Genomic DNA, 14,667 nt, shown 5'->3' with positions numbered 1-14,667 from the left:
CGCCTGTAGTATTAGGCATGAGTTGGCTGCACAGGCACAGCCCAGCATTGGCTTGGTACCAGCGCCAACTGACCTTCGGCTCCTCCTACTGTGCGGAACATTGCATTCTGCCTAACCCGGAAGGGGAAGAGGATGACCCGCAGCTACAATTAGGCATGCTGCAAGCAGTGCCCCTCAAGTACGCAGCGTTTTTGGAGGTTTTCTGCGAGAAGGAAGCGGACAGGCTACCTCCCCACAGGTCATATGACTGCAAGATTGACCTCCTGCCGGGGGCGACGCTGCCAACCAGGAAACTGTATTCCATGTCTGAAGACGAGCTGCAGGAACTCAGGGAGTTCATAGATCACAACTTGAAGCGCGGTTTCATCCGGGAGTCGAAGGCAGTGGGGGGCAGTCCCGTATTCTTTGTGAAGAAAAAGGACACGCCCCAAAAAAGGCTGGTGGTGGACTATCGAATTTTGAACTCGAAAACCAAGCCCACAGCCTTTCCCATGCCAAAGATAGACGACCTGCTCGCGACGGTGAGGAAAGGACGCGTTTTCACCAAGTTGGATCTGCGAGGGGCGTACAACCTGATTCGCATACGGGAGGGCGACGAGTGGAAGACAGCCATGTTCACGCCCCTGGGCACCTATGAATACAGAGTTATGCCCTTTGGATTACAAAATGGCTCCCACTGTTTTCAAGCCTTCATGCATCACGTGTTAGCGGGTCTCCTCTACAAGAAGTGCGTCTGCTTCCTGGACGACATCCTGATATTTTCAGAATCGCAGGAGACTCACGAGAGAGACATCAAGGAAGTTCTGCAGAGACTGCAGGAGCACAGACTGTACACCAAGCTGGAGAAGTGCCAGTTCGACATGAAGGAGGTAGATTTCCTGGGCTACAAGTTGTCGGACAAGGGGCTCGCCATGGACAGCACCAAGGTTCGCTCAGTGTTGGACTGGAAGAGCCCGCGCAATCGGAAGGAGGTCCAGCGGTTTGTCGGCTTTGCCAACTTTTACCGCAAGTTCATCAAGGGGTTCGCTATGCAGACGGCGGCCATTACCGACACGCTCAGCTCCAAGAAGAAGAAGTTCATCTGGACGGAGCAAGCGGAGCAGTCCTTTCAGAAACTCAAGCGTCTCTTCTCGTCCGAAGAGCAGCTACTGCATGTGAATCCCAGCAGACCGATGAGGGTTGAAACGGACGCCTCAGACAGGGCCGTGGGAGCAGTCCTGTTGCAACAAGACCCGCATGGGGACTGGAGACCGTGCGCCTTCTACTCCAGGAAGCTCAGCAAGTCAGAGCAGAACTACACCATCTGGGACAGGGAGTTGCTAGCCATTCATGCAGCATTCAAGGCGTGGCGGCACTTCCTTATCGGAGCCAAACACACAGTGCAGGTCCGCACAGACCATAAGAACCTGGAGTACTGGCGCACGGCAAGGTTCCTGAACCAGAGGCACATACGATGGGCGGAGTTCTTTGCGGACTTCGACTTCAGGATAGAGTACATCCCAGGCGACAACAACGTCATGGCGGATGCACTGTCCAGGAAGCCGCAATACCTCGAGGAGGCGGCACCAGCGGCGGCCAAGCACATTTTCGCACCGAAAGCGTGGGCGTGCGCTTCGGCAACCGTGGACCTGGATGCTGTACGTCGAGCGCTGCAGGAGGACCCCTTCGCACAAGCCAAGATGGAGGAGGTGCATAGGGGCACGGCGAAGGACGACGAGTTCCAGATACGCGACGGATTGCTCATCCGCAAAGGGGCCCTCTACATACCGGGAGACGACCTCCGCGCGAAAGTACTGCAGCAGTTGCACGATGCACCCACCGCCGGGCACTTTGGCAAAGAGAAGACTGTAGAATTAGTAGCCAGAGATTTTTGGTGGCCCAAGATGCGGGGGGAAGTCGCGGATTACGTCTCGAGGTGCGACACCTGCCAAAGGGCCAAGTCAGTGCACAAACCGCCGGCGGGACTGCTGGAACCGCTGCAGACACCGCTCGAACCGTGGGAGAGGGTGGCCCTGGACTTTGTCACGGATCTGCCCAGCTCGAGGGGTAAGACAGCAGTGCTAGTGGTGGTGGACATGTTCACCAAAATGGCCCACTTCATTCCGTGCGCGAAGGTGGCCACGGCGGAACAGACCACCAAACTGTTCATAGACCACGTGTTCAGGGTTCACGGTCTACCACGGTCTATCCTGTCCGACCGGGGGTGACAGTTCATCTCGAACTTCTGGCAGAAGCTGATGGGCTTCCTGAACGTCAAGATCAACCTAGCGTCGGCGAGACACCCGCAGACCAACGGACAAGCGGAGCGGGTCAACGCCATCATGCAGCAGTACCTGAGATGCTATGCAAATCAGCACCCTGCAACATGGGTGGACTACCTGCCGCTCGCCGAGTTCGCCTACAACAACACGAAGCATGTGTCCACGGGGGTGACACCGTTCTTCGCCAACAACGGGAGGCATCCCAGAACCTTCCCGGGATTAGAGAGAGTGGGGGAGGGGGAGCCACAGGCAGCGGAAGCCTTAGCATCAGAGTTGCAGGAGGTCCATGAACAGCTTCGGAGGCAGTTAGAACTAGCAAAGCACGCATACAAACTGCAGGCTGACAGACACAGAAGGGTTGGGGAAGACATACAGGTGGGAGACTGGGTTTGGTTAGCAGCCCAGGCAGTGCCGGCCAGATCGTTAGCAAAGAAGAAGCTCGGACATAAGCAGCTAGGGCCTTACCAAGTTGAGGCACAGGTCAATCCAGTGGCCTTCCGGTTGACACTTCCGGAAGGATCCAGAATGCACCCAGTTTTCCATAGATCAGTGCTCACGCCCTACAAAGCACCTCACAGATTTCAGGAGCCAGGCACGGCACCAGACCCACTCAGGGAGACGCCCACAAGGGGGGGGGTCGCCAAGGGGGGAACCCATCAATGAGGTCACAGAGATTTTAGACTCGAGATGGGGGGAAGAGGGAGTAGAATATCTCCTCGCCAGAGAAGGTACCCCGGCCAACGCCAACAGTTGGGTGCCGGACTATGCTTTGGAGGAACCTCTGCTCAAAGACGAGTTTCATGCCCTTTTCCCACACAGGCCCATGCCAGCCGAGTATTTCGACGACTGGCTTTTCACACCCACACTTTCAGCCAGCACATTCCAGGGGTTCGCCTCGGACGAGGAACCGGCACTAGACACACGTTCCCCGGAGGGATCACCCTCGGGGTCTGCCTCAGACCGCTCTTATTGGTGGGACGATCGACCAGAGGAGCAGTGGCGCAGGAAGTGGCTGGGGGGTCCTTGGCAAGCAACATCCCCAGAGGAGAACGGGGGAGAGACGGACATGGACGTGTTGGGGGAGGACGTTGGGTTCGAGCACGGAGGCAAAGAGATGGAAGCAGAGGAGATCGACGTCGGCGAGAGCACGGAGAACGAGCCGGACTTATCCGGCTGGATGTACGCCACGGGGGACGAACTGTATCCGGCACTCACCCCCACAACGACGGAGCACCCAGTACCCACACCGGAAGGAGGGGAGGGGGGAAGGGGGGGCTTCGAGGGGGGATGGATGTCAGGGGCTCAGGAGCAGAGGCACAGGAAAGGGAGGAAATAGAGAGCGAGGGGGAGGAATCCGAAGGAAATGTTAGCGATGACAGCGGTCCGAGGTCTCTGAGTCTTTCCAGCGAATCGGAAGATTCACAGAAAGGGGCTCCCATGGTCAGAGCAAGGGGGTGCCTAGGGGGACACCCCAGGAAGAAGGGGCCAGAGGGGACTCAGAGAGCAGCAGTTGGAAATCAGGACCAGCTTCCCCACCAGAGCGCAGTAGGGGGGAGGAGTCCCAGGTATCGGGACCAGGAGGCTCACCGCCAGTGGGAGGAGAGGAGTCAGGATTGGCCACGCCTCCATCGGAGAGCGAGGAAACGGTCAAGAGGAAGGTGGAAGGCTGGGCGCGCGCGCCAAGTTCAAATGTACAGGAGGGCGGCGCAGTTGGCAGCCCGGATAGGGAGCCAGGTCCCAAAGCCCGCCGAAAGGAGGGAGAGGAGTCAGGGGGGTCAGCGTCAGCGTCAGAAGAGTCCAGAAAGGCGGAGACCCCGGGGGGCAGAAGGACCCAGAGGAGAAAGGAGAGACGGAAGAGGTGGAGTAAGGTTAGAGTCTTAAGCTGGTGTACAGGGGGTGGAGACTCAGATGGAGCTTCGCCGGTCTAGCCTCTAAGACGTAGAGCTGGGGCGCTGCGGCTTGGAAATGGAAACTGTACTTCAATAAAGACTTTTGTACATTACTACCGGCTAGCGTGGGTCCTCTGTGAGCTGGGACCTGGAGCCAGCTCTGACACCTATGAAATACCGGGTGGATTTTCATGCTGTCTGGCAACTTGAGCCAGAACGCCACCGGGTTCACTTGGTGTGTCACCTCAAATGGTCCCAGCCGTTTTGGCCTCAGTTTCTTACACCCGCCCTTGAAGGGTAACCCTTGTGTGGATAACCACACCCGGTCTCCCACCCTAATGGTCTCCCCTTCCCGGCGACGTTTTTCTGCGTGTCTCTTGTACACCTCCTTGGCCCTGTCCAGATTCATCTTAAGCTGCTGGTGCAGGGCTTCCATTTCTTCCACGAACTGCTCTGCGGCGGGCATGCTCCACCTTTCCTCCCCCCTCCCGGGAAAGGCTCTTGGGTGACACCCATAATTGGCCAAGAACGGGCTCATCCCCGTGGACACATGCTCCGCATTGTTATACGCAAACTCTGCCAGTGCTAGCCTTTCTACCCAATCGTTCTGTCTCTCGTTGACGTAACAGCGTAGATATTGCTGTAAAATGCTGTTCGCCCACTCTGCTTGCCCGTTGGTCTCCGGGTGCCTCGCCGTCGAGAAACCCACCTCCACCTGCAATAAGTTCATAAGCCTCCTCCAGAACCTCGAGGTAAATTGTTTCCCTCGATCAGAGATGACCCTCGAAGGCGCCCCATGCAACCTAAAGATGTGATTAACGAACAACTGGGCTGTTTCCTCTGCTGTCACTGCATGAGAGCATGCGATAAAATGGCACATTTTGGTTAGCAGATCTACTACTACCATGACTGCTGTCTTACCTCTGCATTTGGGTAAATCAGTCATGAAGTCTATTGACACCACCTCCCAGGGTCTTCCCGGCGTGGGTAAGGGTTCTAGTAGCCCTGCCAGGGCTGCCTGTTCCCCCTTGGCCCTTTGGCAGCGGTCACACCCCCGTACATACTCTCGTACATCTTCTCTCACCCTTGGCCACCAAAACTCCCTAGTGACCAGTAACATAGTTTTGTGTTGCCCAAAGTGCCCCGCTGTTGGGCTGTCGTGAAGCTGTTTGAGCACCCTCTCCTGCAAAGCCTCCCCGGGCACATACATTGCTCCCTTGTAATATAGCAGACCTTCCCTTTCCTCAAAGCCTCCCTGATCTCCCCCCGTTTCCCTGAGTTCCCTGATTCGGGTTTGGGCGAATTCGTCCTGGCGAATTAGCTCGGTTAGTTCTCGTTTCTCAACTAACGCCCCCCCACAAACCCATTGTTCTTCTGGGAACACGTGTCGAGCTTCCAGCGGCCCTTCTCCTTCCGTGTACTCCGGCTTCCGGGAAAGCGCGTCTGCCCTCACGTTCTCTTCTCCCGGCACGTACTTGATCTCAAAGAAGAACTTGGAGAACTCTTGTGCCCACCAAATCTGTCTCTGGTTGAGGACTCGAGCTGTTCTCCAATATTCCAAGTTCTTGTGATCAGTGCAAACCTGAATCTTGTGCTGCGCCCCTATCAGGAGATGTCTCCACTGCCGGAATGCTGCATAAATAGCTAACAGTTCGCGATCATACACCGTGTAGTTCTGTTCCGACTTGTTCAGTTTCCGTGAGAAGAAGGCGCACGGCCTCCAGGTGTGTTGGCTCCGTCCCGGCTGCAGCAACACCGCTCCTATCGCTCTGTCTGATGCGTCGGTCTCCAGCCTCATCGGCTTCTGCAGATCCACGTGCAGGAGCTGTTCCTCCGATGCAAACGCCTTCTTTAGCCTTTCGAAGGATTCTTGGGCACTTTCCGTCCAGACGAACTTCTTCTTGCTACTGAGGCAATCCGTGATGGGTGCGGTCAAGTCGGCGAAGTTCCTGATGAACTTCCGGTAGAAGTTGCTGAACCCGAGGAATCTCTGCACATCTTTCCGGGTTTTGGGGGCCTTCCATTCCAGCACCGCCTGCACCTTGCCGGGGTCCATGGCTAGGCCTCTGTCCGACAACCTGTATCCCAGAAATTCCACTTCTCTGGCGTGAAACTAGCACTTTTCCAGCTTGACCCACAACTGGTGCTCTTTTAGTCGCTTCAGCACTTCCCTGACATCCTGGACATGCTGTTTTTCATTGTCTGAATAGATCAGGACGTCGTCCAGAAATGCTACGCAGTTTTTGTACAGCAGGGGACCCAGCACATGGTGCATGAAGCTTTGAAAACAGGCCAAGCCCGACTGTAATCCAAATGGCATGACTAAGTACTCAAAGGCCCCTAAGGGGGTGAACATGGTGGTTTTCCATTCGTCCCCCTGTGGGCAGTCAAGCACTGGCGTTTCCCTGCACCTTTTCCTCTGCGCCCTCCACCTCGCTTCCAGCGGCTCCCACCATCCCTTGCCAAGCCTTCCTTTGTGGACAGACCCTAGCAAAGTGTCCTGGCCGTTGGCAGAGGAAACACTTCTTGGTGCTTTTCCCAGCCTTTCCCTCCCTTTTGCCTCCCTGGTTGGCGCTTGAAACCTCTCGCGCCCGCGCTCCATCGATTTCCATTGGCACCACGTCATCGGGAGGCTGCTTAGGCATCTCAAGAATGCAGTAGTCAGGGGTGCGCTCTCCTCTCCCTTCCCGTCTTTCCAAAGTGCGCGCTTCCTGCCGAGCGCCTATCGCAAGCACTGCTTTAGTCAGTTCATCCATAGACTGCGGGCGGGGCGCACGGGAGAGCTCGTCTTTAACGGTTGGGGACAACCCCTCCTCAAACAGCATTCGTATGGGCAGGCTATCCAGATCCCATTCGAGCTGGTGTATTAGCATAGCAAAGCGGGACCAATAGTCTCTAACGGAAAGATCCCCCTGCTTGCATCTCATCAGCTCCCTCTGGGTTACACTCTCCCCCAATTGGCTTGCGTACATTGTGTCCATTGCCTGAAGAAACTTCCGGACATCCCTCATGGCGGGGTTCTGCGCGGCCATAAGGGGTCGAACCCATTCCCTCGCGCTGCCCTCAAGGTGCCCCACGATATACGCCACCCTCGCTGCCTCGTCGGCAAAGTCACCATGCTGCAGCTCCAAAGCGTACTCAATTTCTGTTCGGAATCCATTATATTCCTGGGGCTTCCCCCCAAATTTGTGTACCAGTCCAGGCACCTTTTTTCCCACTGGGGTGAGTCTCACCTTCGCGTCCTGGGTGCGCCTCTCATCCAGCCGCGCCATCAGCAGGGCTACATGCCGTTCCAGCTCCTGGTTCCTCTTAACCAGGTCCTGCACCCCCACAGCTTGCTCCGCTGCCCCGGTGCCTCCAGTCTGGCTCATGTTTCTCCTGCTTGCGCACAAGTAACGTCAGTGACTGACGGATTGCTATAATGGTTGTGAGGGGTTACTTGTGCGTAAATGGCCTTAGATGTAGTTAGCTTGCTTGCCCAACCATGCTTAGGGTCAGAGCTCGCCCTCCGTGACCTGTTAGTCACTTGCAGAATCCGTCAGTGGGCGTTTCTTGAACCTCTTCCAGCATAAAAGCTGTTTGACCCCAAGTCTCCTCCTATGTTCCCTGCGTGGAACGCGTCTGCGCAAGTAAGGGGAAGGCAGGGGCGTGCCAGCGCTCTCTCCACTGGTTTCGGGTGAAGGGTCTTGGAGCCCTGTCTCCAATTCCTCCATCTCCCTCACTTCTCTATTGGTGTTACCTTGAATTCCTTCCCCCCTGCTGGTCCCCTCTCCGGCATCGCTCGGGAGCCCTGCCTCCGCTTCTCGCTCTGATGTCAGTTCCCTGACAGCGCTCATCTAGCTTTACAGGCCGAGGGAGCCGGCGTTTGTCCACAGACAGTTTTTCCGGGTCATGTGGCCAGCATGACTAAGCTGGAGCAGTACCTATTTATCTACTTGCACTTTTTGGGGTGCTTTCAAACTGCTAGGTTGGCAGGAGCGGGGACCGAGCAACGGGAGCTCACCCCGTCGCAGGGATTCGAACCTCCTGATCAGCAAGCCCTAGGCTCAGTGGTTTAGACCACAGCACCACCCTCGTCCCCACAAATTCATACAAATGTGCAATTGGAAGGCTGGTGTTTTTCAGTTCTCATACCATTTTTGGAAACTGAATCTGAATCTGTTGAATGGTCTCTTTAAATTTGAAGGTTCATTATGGTTTCACAAGATGTGTATGTCTTTAAGGGCCACAGCAAATAACGTGACCTAGTTTTACAGCTGTGAAGCAGTGTAGCAGGTGGTAATTAAGCTGTTGTGTATGGTATTTTACATGGGTTCTCTCTGTGCTTTGAGGAAAATATGTTGGCATGGGGTCACTAATTTGACTACCTTTACCCCACCTAGATTCACTTGATGTTCCTAGCAATTCAGATGCAACTTGACTCCAATGTTATGTGTTTGGATTAATTACTGTCATGTCAGCATCCTCCTTTGCTCAGCATGCCATTTCGGGGTGGTTTTCTGGCTGGGCTTCACTTTGCATGATGTTCTTCATGTTCCTTCTAATGGAATTTGATGCGTTTTATTGTCTCCCTGAATAAGAATAATGGTAATAATTATTTTAATTTTGTTTTTTTCTACCCCGCCCTCTGATTGGGTCACCTCAGTCACTCTGGGCAGCTCCCAGCATATACAGAAACATAAGAGAACATCAAGGGACGCGGGTGGCGCTGTGGGTTAAACCACAGAGCCTAGGACTTGCCGATCAGAAGGTTGGCGGTTCGAATCCCCGCGATGGGGTGAGCTCCCGTTGCTCGGTCCCTGCTCCTGCCCACCTAGCAGTTCAAAAGCACGTCAAAGTGCAAGTAGATAAATAGGTACCACTCCGGCAGGAAGGTAAACGGCGTTTCCATGTGCTGCTCTGGTTCACCAGAAGCGGCTTAGTCATGCTGGCCACATGACCCAGAAGCTGTACGCCGGCTCCCCTGACCAATAAAGTGAGATGAGCACCACAACCCCAGAGTCGGCCACGACTGGACCTAATGATCAGGGGTCCCTTTACCTTTACCTTAAGAGAACATCATGTTAGAGGACATTCGGCACAGAAACATGTGTGTATACCTTTAAGAAGTTTCTGGGATTAATTGGCTGCATGTGACCGCTGCTATAAAGGAAAAAAGCTGAGTTTTGTTGCCGGCCTGCAGGAATAACATCCACCAGAGTTTGTGTTTATTTGCTTAGTAATAAAGTCTTCGTTTTAGTTTGGGTTTTTACACCTATGTCTCCTGGAGTCACTCTGTCCTCTGCCACCGGCTGGAAATCCCCCTCCAACAGGTTATGGGCCCAGTCCCCAGTCCTGAGTGGGCAGAGACAGAGCGTGAAAAGAACCCAGAGACTGGAAGCAACTCAGCGTTTCTCAAGCAGCTGGCTGTGTGAAGGCATCGGCAGGGAGTGTCTGTTTGGGACCAGGAGCCGAACATTTCTTCAAGCCACGTGTGAGTAAGAACTGAGTGGAAAGCTGAAGGCTGGGTGGTGCCATGGCTGGACTTGGAGCTGGAGCTCAAGGGGGAGCTTCCTATTTTCCAGTAGAGAAACTGGGAGAGTCCAATTATATGTCATGGAGTTTACAGATGCAGGCGTTTTTAAAGAAAGAACAATGTTGGACTGCAATTGTTAACCCTCCTGTAAAAGAGGAGGATGAAGAAGTAGATGAAGCAGACCAAAGGCTGGAGGACAAAGCATATGCCAATTTAATTTTGAGTTTAGAGAAGTCTCAGTTATCTCATGTGCGAGACCTTGAAACAGCAAGTGAGATTTGGCAAGCACTGAGAGCAATACATATTAGAGACACTGCTGGCAGCAAAATTACTCTAATGAGAGCTCTGTACCGAGCCAGACTAAGTGAGGGTGAATGTGTTTCAACACACCTTCAAAGAATGCGTGATTTATTTTCACAGTTAAATGAACTTGGGGAACATTTTTCTGAACAGAGAAAGGTTTATATTGTGCTGTCTTCACTTCCTGAGTCATGGGACAATTTAGTGATGACTCTGGAAGCAATCCCAGAAAGCCAATTAACAATGCATTTCTTAACTGGGCGTTTGCTTGATGAGGAGGAAAGACGCCATGAGAGGAAGGCCACAACCCCTCACTGTAACTCCAGAAATGCGAGGCAGTCCAGTAAAAGATATGCAACTGATGAGGAGCGGCAATCTAAAGAGGTTGTAGACCACAGAGAGGAAGCAGCGTTCACAGTTAGAAGATGCTATCGTTGTGGGTCAACCAAGCATTTAGTACAACAGTGCACTGTGTCTGTGGGAGAAAATACAAGACAAGGGCGGCCTGCGTTTGCTGGGAAGCGAGGAGACAGGAAGAGTCGAGTCCAGTATGTTTCTGCAGCAGTTCGAGGCACCAGTCACGACGTTGGACAAGACTGGATTTTAGACTCAGCAGCAACAAACATTTTTGTCAAGTCTGCACAAACTCTTGTAGAAAAGCAGCCTTGTAAATCTGTAAATGTAGTACTAGCTGATGGAACAGTGCATGAGTCAGCTGGAAAGGGTAGTGTGAATATCAACTGTTTAAGTACCAAGTTTACCAATGTTTTATGTGTACCAAGTTTAGAAAATAATTTGCTTTCAGTAACAAGTCTTGTTAAGCAGGGATTTAAAGTAACCTTTTCTGGTTCAGGCTGTAGAATAGAGAAAGCTGGAAAAGTGGTTACAGCGTCACTACAAAATGGTTTGTTTGTTTTGAAAGACCAGCTAGTAAGTGAGTCTGGGGCATGTGTTAAAGCCTGTAATAGAGCCTTGCATGATGAGTGCCAGCATCTGTGGCATCGTCGTTTGGGGCATGCCAATTTCCGCAGTATTGCAAAAATGCCAGAATTAAGCAAGGGAATTAAAATGAAAAAATGTTCAGTTTTTCTAGACTGCAATACCTGCAAGGAGTCTAAAAGTAAGCGAGGGTCTTATCCTGAAAGTACTAGAATTAGCAAGAGGCCATTTGCTTTAGTACATTCAGACCTTTGTGGGCCATTTGCAGAGTCTGAAGGAGGAGCAAAGTTTTTTTTGGTTCTTGTGGATGATTATAGCCGGTATACTTGGGTATATTTGTTAAAACACAAAAGTGAAACTGGTCAACTGATTAAGAATTGGGTCAACTATATAGAAAGGCAGTTTCCCTACAAAGTTACCCAGTTGCAAAGTGACCGTGGAGGCGAGTTCATGTCTGAAGCCCTCCAAGTTTGGTTGAAAAAGTGTGGTATTAGTCACCGTAGATCGTGTCCTTTTTCGCCTGAAGAAAATTCAGTTGCAGAACGCAAGATAAGATCTTTACAAACAATGCTAGATTCAATGCTATGTGATTCTGGCCTATCCAGGAAGTATTGGGGGGAAGGAATTCTGTGTGCTAACTACATACAGAACAGATTGTTTCATTCTACCATAAACAACACCCCTCATTTTTTGCTTTATGGAAAAAAACCCTTTTTGGACCATGTTAAAACTTTTGGTTGCTGGGCTTGGGTTCACATCCCAAAAGGACAGAGAAGGAAAGGAGAGCCCAAGGCAAAGAAACTTAGGTTTGTTGGCTATCAAACTTGGTCAACGGGGTATCGTTTTGCACTAGGGCGTGGCAGAGTTGTAATATCAAGACATGCAGAGTTTTGTGAGCAAGATGGTTGGGTTCGTTTACATGGAAATTCAGAAGTTGTGTTATCTTCTGATGATACAGATAAATTTGTGAAATCTGAGGAAGAAAAGCCACAAATTAAAGAAAGTTCTGAAAGTGACAGTGATGAGGATTCAGGGGATGAGGATTCCAGTACACAATCTCCTAAAGCTGAACCAATTTCTCCTGAGCAGGATAAATCAGAAGGGGAAGATAGTTCAGAGGGGGAGAGTGTTCAAGTTAGAAGGTCACAAAGAAGCAATAATGGGGTACCTCCAGAAAGGTTTACTATACAAGAAGCTAAAACTGTTGATGTGAAAAAGGAACCTCGTGATTATGAGGAAGATTTAAAGTTACCACACCAGGAAATAGTAAGGTGGAAAAATGCAATGAAAGCAGAAATGAAATCTTTAGCAGAACACAATGTCTTTACCATTGAGCCATTGCCAGAAGGAAAAAAGGCAGTGGGCTGTAGATGGGTGTATAAAATAAAACACTTGGCAGATGGTGATGTTAAGTACAAAGCCAGACTGGTAGCACAAGGCTTTACTCAAAGAAAAGGTGAAAGCTTTGATGAAACCTTTTCTCCTACTGCAAGGAGTGAAAGTGTACGCTTATTGCTAGCTCTTGCAGCACAACGTGGGTTTAAGGTAAACCATTTTGATATTGAAACAGCTTATCTTAACGCAAATCTGCAAGAAGAAATTTTTATGAATCAAGCGCCAGGTTTTGAGGCAGGAGAACAGAATTCTGTATATAGGCTGAACAAAGCAATTTATGGGCTCAAACAGTCAGCTAGAAATTGGAACGAGTGTCTTGATAATGCTTTAAAAAATCTTGGTTTTAAAAGAAGCTTAGCTGATAACTGCTTGTACACTAAAGGAAAGGGTGATAAACAAGAATTGTGTTTGTGTTATGTTGATGATTTGCTTTACTCTACAAAAAGTGACAAGCAAGTGGAAAAATTTGCAGAACAACTAAGAAAGGAATTTAAAGTAAGAGATTTGGGTCCAGTAAAAAATTATCTCGGTTTAGAAATTCAAAAAACATGCACGACTGGTAGCAAAGTTGGGAGTTGCTGTGTGTGATATGTAAATATGTTCTGTTCTGTTTAAAATACTATTGTTTCTGTTTGAATGAGAGGGGGTGTTAGAGGACATTCGGCACAGAAACATGTGTGTATACCTTTAAGAGTTTCTGGGATTAATTGGCTGCAGGTGACCGTTGCTATAAAGGAAAAAAGCTGAGTTTTGTTGCCGGCCTGCAGGAATAACATCCACCAGAGTTTGTGTTTATTTGCTTAGTAATAAAGTCTTCGTTTTAGTTTGGGTTTTTACACCTATGTCTCCTGGAGTCACTCTGTCCTCTGCCACCGGCTGGAAATCCCCCTCCAACACATCAAACATTAAAAACATCCCTATAGCCTTCAGATACCTTCTAAAAGTCAGACAGTTCTGTATTTCCTTGACTTCTGATGGGAAGGTGGGGTGGGAGGGCGGGAATATAATAATAATAATTTTTTAATTAATATCCCACCCATCTTGCTGGGTTTCCCCAGCCACTCTGGGCGGCTTACAATATATATAAAAACACAACAAAGCCTTAACTTTATATAAAAAGCACCCTTAACAGACTAGAATGTGGGGGGAGAGCACCCATTTCTGATTCACGAGGTGCCAAAATGTCTGGGGCTGGCCCGAGGGGCTCACCATGTGCGGATTTTCTGCCAGTGCCTTCTGGCATCTTCTTCAGTTCTTTTGCTAACTTACCTTTCACTTACTCTCTTCTTAGGGCAGGGAATGAAGGAATCACTTGGTTCCGAAGCAGATATTTATTTGAGATTTTATGCAGCATGATTTGATGTCTATCGACAGATAAAATTCAGATTGGTGGAAAGAGACGTTCAAATCTCCACGAGCAACTGGGCGTGCCACTGGAATTGTTTAGGGCTCAAATGAAATTTCACACAAATGGGAACTTAGACTTCCAATTAGACCCTTAGAGATGCGAAGGTGGCCACCCTCGTGGGTTATTTTCCGTTTTTGTTTTCCAATTGATTTTGTTAAAGTTGGAAAGAAAATACATGTGTACTACCTTGAGCTTCTTGGAGGAGGAGGTGTGATATAAACCTGCTTTATAAACCAGGCTAGATGGGAGCTATTTTGCCTGACTTGAGCTGTGAAATTACTAACCATGGTATTATCCAGGGTCCTGAAAGAGATGACATAAAAATACAGTCTTTACTTCAGTCTACATTAATTTCTTCTTTATTGAGAGTCTGTCATTGTTGGCTGGTTGAAGGAATGGATGACATTAGAGAATTCGCATATACTAGACCAGCCGTTCTCAACCTGTGGGTCCCCACGTGTGCAAAAGAGAGAGAAGCTCGAACAAAGTAAAAAGCTCACATTTATATTTTGGCCCATTATACAGAGTGGTAAAAAATGTCACGAAGAGCGATGGTACGATTGCCAGCTAAGTGTTTGACAAAGGGTTGATATTTCAGTGATTGAGGAACTGTGGGGGGGATTGAGGAACATGTTGACAATAGGATGGGAGAGGTTGATGGGTTTTACCAGGGGTCAGCAAACCTTTTCAGCCGGGGGCCAGTCCACTGTCCCTCAAACCTTGTGGGGGGCCGGACTATATTTTGGGGGGGAAAAGAACTCCTATGCCCCACAAATAACCCAGCAATGCATTTTAAATAAAAGACACATTCTACTCATGTAAAAACACGCTGATTCCCGGACCATCTGTGGGCCGGATTTAGAAGGCGATTGGGCCGGATCCGGCCCCCAGCCCTCAGTTTGCCTACCCATGGTTTTACCTATCTTTGAGCCCATCCTGATTTCTCTTCTCACTAAAGAT

General features: G+C 50.4%; 2 long non-coding RNA genes across 2 annotated transcripts in view; both read right to left on the bottom strand.

Moving 5' to 3' along the window:
* Positions 1-14,667, bottom strand: part of LOC309358749 — a 129,280-nt gene that overhangs the window by 68,888 nt on the left and 45,725 nt on the right. The window lies entirely within an intron of this gene.
* The window catches only part of LOC309358785, a 31,353-nt gene continuing 26,541 nt past the window's right edge, over positions 9,856-14,667 (bottom strand). The window contains exon 2 of the long non-coding RNA XR_014163596.1: positions 9,856-12,984. This is a non-coding gene — a long non-coding RNA (uncharacterized lncRNA). The remainder of the gene's footprint in view (positions 12,985-14,667) is intronic.

Source organism: Podarcis melisellensis, assembly GCF_964234715.1.
Source record: "Podarcis melisellensis genome assembly, chromosome: 16".
Lineage (NCBI taxonomy): Eukaryota > Metazoa > Chordata > Lepidosauria > Squamata > Lacertidae > Podarcis > Podarcis melisellensis.
Note: the sequence above shows the minus strand (reverse complement) of the source record. Positions and strands in the feature narration are given on the sequence as shown.